The sequence below is a fragment of the Chrysochloris asiatica genome, unplaced genomic scaffold (assembly GCF_000296735.1).
Source record: "Chrysochloris asiatica unplaced genomic scaffold, ChrAsi1.0 scaffold00354, whole genome shotgun sequence".
Classification (NCBI taxonomy): domain Eukaryota; kingdom Metazoa; phylum Chordata; class Mammalia; order Afrosoricida; family Chrysochloridae; genus Chrysochloris; species Chrysochloris asiatica.
This window is the reverse complement of record NW_006408872.1, coordinates 323,614-328,811: the sequence shown is the minus strand read 5'-3', so window position 1 is coordinate 328,811 and position 5,198 is coordinate 323,614.

The window sequence follows — 5,198 nt, the reverse complement described above, 5'->3', positions numbered from 1 at the left end:
CTCTTTGGACTAGGGAATTTCCCAAAATATGTAGTCTCTAGGGAGTCTATGGAGTCCTGGTGTAGTGCTGTGGGCTAATTCGTCAGACTGCAACATCAGTTTGAACTGCAAGATCAGTGGTTCACGCTCACTAGCTGCTCCTTGGAAACCCTATACAGGGTCGCTATGGGTCGAGATCGACTCAACAGCACTTAACAACAACAACAGAAACAACAGGGAGTCTACAAAATCTAGCCAATAACACCCTGTTTTCCATACAAAAGTCACCTTCTATGACACCAGTGCTATTGCCCCATTTACAAATGCAGCTCCCGTGTGGCCCTGTGTGGCAGCCTCCTCTTGTGTGAGACTGAGAGTCTACCTTTCATTTCTCTGAGAGCCTTTGTGCACATTCTGCCAACCAAGGAACCTATAAACCAAATGCTTTCACGTTGACTTTGATTCATGGTGCCCCCATGTGTGTTAGAGTAGAAATGTGCTCCACAGTTTTTTCAGTAGCTGACTATTTGGAAGTAGGTCACTAAAACTTTCTTCTGAGACCCTCTGGATAGACTTGAATTTCCAACATTTCAGTTAACAGCTAAATGTGCTATTTGTATCACCCAGGTACTCAAAAGAACCTATAATCAGGCCCATTAGCACATGACTCTGCAAATGGCAGGTTGTTGGCCCCACTCAGCAGGAGGTTGACCTAGACTCTGATTATCTCCCCTACTGATGGTTGTGGTATGAATCGCCTCTGCCTGGCCCTGTCGAGATTGCACAGAGAGTCTCTTTAGGTCTGGACCTCTGTCATGCTGACCCTCGTCTCTGGGGTTCCAAAGAATCCTCCACCTTCTGGAGCTGGACTCTTCTATCAGGCCCATGCTGAATTTCCCAATGTTGTATTTGAACTTCATGAACACTAGGTAACCTGTAGGATGAAGAGAACGTCCAGAATTTGGGTCTAACAGCACACAAAAGATAAGGGATTGTTACTCTCATCCTGGGAACATTAAATGACCCAGAGTCTAGAGATGCTTGCAACCCTGTTGTCAACCTGCTTCTTGCATCTCTCATTCAGGTGTGGATACACTCACAGGCTCTGGCCAGACGCCTCCTAGTGTCCGTACTGGAAAACCTGTGGAGGAAACACCAATATGGCTGAAGAAACAGGAGGGAAGCCAGGAACTCCATTTGGGTAGAAGATTGTTTGAAAAGAAAAACTATCCTATTATCTTAATAATCTGAAATTGATTATGGAAATGGAAGAAGAAGGGAAAAAAACAAAAACAAAAACAGAACACAAAAATCACTTGTTACCTCTACCCCAGTTCAAAGGAATGGAACATACTGATGACACCCATGTCATTTTTCCTGGAGTGTGTGTATATTATATGTTGTGTATTGTATTTTTATTTTAAAAGTATTAGAGTTATTTTGTGCATATTAGTTGTATATTTTGCTGGTTCACATCCCATTATACTATTTTTGTAGGGCTATTCTTCAGAACAACTACTTGTCTGTCAGTTTGTCACACTGTGGTGGCTTATATGTTGCTGTGATGCTGGAAACTATGCCACCAGCATTTTAAATACCAACAGAGTCACCATGGTGGACAAGTTTCAGTGAAGCTTCCAGACTAAGACAGAATAAAAAGGAGAGGCAGACCCTTTCTGAATAGTTAGTCACTGAAAATCCTATGATTAGCAGTGGAACATTATCAGATACAGTGCCAGAAGATGAGCCCCTCAGGTTGGAAAGCAGTCAAAATACAACTGGGATAAAAATACTTCCTCAAAGTAGAGTGATGAGAATAGAGTTAAATTTTAGGGATCTTCATTTACTGATGTAGCACAACTCAGTATGAGAGAAGAAACAGTTGCAAACATCCATTAGTAATCAGAACAAGGAATATATGAAGTATGAATCTAGGAAAATTGGAAGTTGTAAAAAATTATATGGAACACATAAAGATCAACATTCTAGGCATCAATGAGCTGAAATGGACTGGTATAAATATTTCAAATAAGATAATTGTATTGTTTACTGTGCCGGAAATGACAAATTGAAGAGGAATGTCATTGCATTCATCATTAAAAAGAACATCTCAAGATTTATTTTTTCCAACTACTGATCCTTCCTCTTTGCTCCCAACCTTTGCATTCCAATCACCGGTAATGATCAATACATCTTGATTGTATGTTTGATCAATTTCAGATTGAAGAAGTTGGTAGAATTTTTTTATTTTATTCTTTCTGGCTTTAGTGGTTGGTGCATAAATTTGAATAATAGTGGTATTAACTGGACTTCCCTGTAGGTGCATGGATATTATCCTATCACAGATAGCCATGTACCTCGTGACTGATCTGGATATGTTCTTTTTGACAATGAATGCAACACCATTCCTGTTCAATTTGTCATTCCCAGCATACTAAACTACGTGGTTGTCAGATTCGAAATGCCAATACCAGTCCATTTCAGCTCACTAATGCCTAAGATATCGATGTTTATGCGTTCCATTTCATTTTTGACCATTTCTAATTTTTCTAGATTCATATTTTGTACAATCCATGTTCTGATAATTAATGGATGTTTACAGCGGTTTCTCATCATTTTGAGTTGTGCTCCATCAGCAAATGAAGGTCCCGCAGCCTTTACTACCATGGCTTTATACCATTCACGTCATCATGGTCAACTCTACTTTGAGGAGGCAGCTCTTCCCCAGTCGCATTTTGAGTGCCTTCCAACCTGAGGGGCTCATTTTCTGGCACTATATCTGTCAGGGTTTCTCTGCTATTCATAAGGTTTTCAGTGACTATTCGGAAGTAGTTCGTCACTCCTTCTTCCTAGTCTGTGTCTGGAAGCTCATCTGAAATCTGTCCACCATGGGTGACCCTGCTGGTATTTCTTCCAGAATCACAGCAACTCACAAGCCACCACAGTATGACAAACTGACAGACGAGTGGTGGAAGTACAGTACTGGATAAGATAATATCTATACACCTATTCAGAAAACTAATTAATACCACTATTATTCACATTTACTCACCTACCACTAAAACCAGTGATGATGAAACTGAAGAATCCTACCATCTTCTTCAGTCTGAAATTGATTAAGCATGCAATCAAGATGCATTGATAATTACCGGTGATTGGAATGTGATGGTTGGAAATATCACTAGCTGTAAAACATAGCCTTGTTGATAGAAATGATGCTGGAGACTGCATAATATAATTTTGCAATTCATTGCAAATACATTTTTTTCAACAATTTAAAAGGCAACTGTATATCTGACCTTAATTAGATGGAATCAAACTGACTACATCTGTCTTAGTTATCTAATGATGATATAACAGAAATACCAAAAGTGGATGGCTTTAACCAATAAAAATGGATTCTCTCACAGTTTAAGAAGGCAGAAGTCTGAATTCAGAGCACTGGCTTTGGAGAAAGATCCTTGTCTCCTTTCAGGATCAGTGGGCCCAGCATTCTTTGGCGTTCTCCATATGTCTTGGCATCAATCTTCCTCTAGATCTATATGCTTCATAATTCAGGGACCCCCATTGACAAAAGATGCACTCTTATTCTGCTTAAGTCTCTCTCCTTTCATCTTTTGTAAGATAAAAGGTGTTGCATGCCACAACATGAACTTTCCCATAAATTAGATGAGGGTGGAGCTGGGATTAGGGGTGGTGTATATCTTATTAGTTTATCACATCATGGGGGATAGCTACAGCTCAACTGGCAAACTACTGAGAATCCTGACCCAGTAAAGTTGACACAAAACTCTAACTATCACAACATCTGTGGGAACAGATGATAAAGAAACTCAATATCATCAGGCAAAACAAGGTCAGGTGCAGACTGTGGAACAGAGCATCAATTGTTCATATACAAGTTCAGGCTGAAGTTGAAGAAAATTAAAACAAGACCATGAGAGCCAAAACATGACCTTGAGTATATCCCAATTGAATTTATAGGCCATCTCAAGAACAGATTTGATGCATTAGACACTAATGATTGAAGACTAGAAGATTTATAGGGTGATAACAAGAACATCATTTAGCAAGAAAGCAAAAGGTAATTTAAAAGACATGAAAAAGAAAAGAAAAGGCCAAAGTGGATTTCAGAAAAGCCTCCAAAACTTGCTCTTGGGCATAGAGAAACTAATGCAATGGGAAGAAATGATGATGTAAAAGAGAATTCAAGAGGACAGCTAGAGAAGACAAAGTCAAATATCATGATGAAATAACATGGAGTAAGAAAACCAAAGGGGAAGAACATGCTGAGCATTTCTCAAGCTGAAAGAACTAAAGAAAAAAATTCAGACTTCAGCTTGTAATATTGAGCTAATTGTAAGGTAAGCAGTTCAAACCCACTAGTCGTTCCTTGGGGACCCTATACAGGGGTTCTATGAGTCAGAACCAACTTAATGGAACTTAGCAGCAGCAAAAACAATGGGCAAAATATTGAGTGACTCTGGAAGCAATAAAAGAAGATTGAAGAAATACGAGTCACTATACCAAAAAGTGGATCAAGTTCCTTCAGGACAAACTCCCCTTTAAGACTGAAACTCAAAGAGAACACATGATCAGGCATGTAAGCTGGTGAGTGGAAGAGTGGGGAAAGGCAGCATGAAGAAATGGGCTGAGTTCAACCATGGTCCATCGACTCCCGTTGACCTGGAGATGAGAGCGAGAAGGGGAAGGGCTGGTTGGTCCAAAGTGTGGTGAGACCTGGGGACACCTGAGCCTATGGACAAGGACATAGCCACAGAGGGCTAGAGCTGAGAGTGAAGTATCCAGCTGATATGAAGTGAGGGGAGATGCATAAGAACACCCAAATTTGCAGACACTACCCATTTGACCTAGCTTCGATGGCTTGATAATCGGAACTAGGACTAGAGGAAGATAAGAAAACAAACAATTTTTGATAAAGGAAACAAGGGTAAATTGCTACAATTTGTTGAACCTGACCTATACTCATGGAGGTAGTAACTCTAAATATCAACAGAGAAGGAAGGAATCTTTACATCAAGTATCAATGCTATCCCCTCTGTAGACAGGGTAGATAGGGACAGACAATTTAGACACTGGCTACCTAAAATGAGGGGGCGATAAAGGCACAAAGTGACTGGCTTACAAGGTTTCAAGAGGGAGTTTAGTTTAAGAGTGTGTGGGGGAAAGAAGGAATCCCCACTGAATAGTTTTCATCT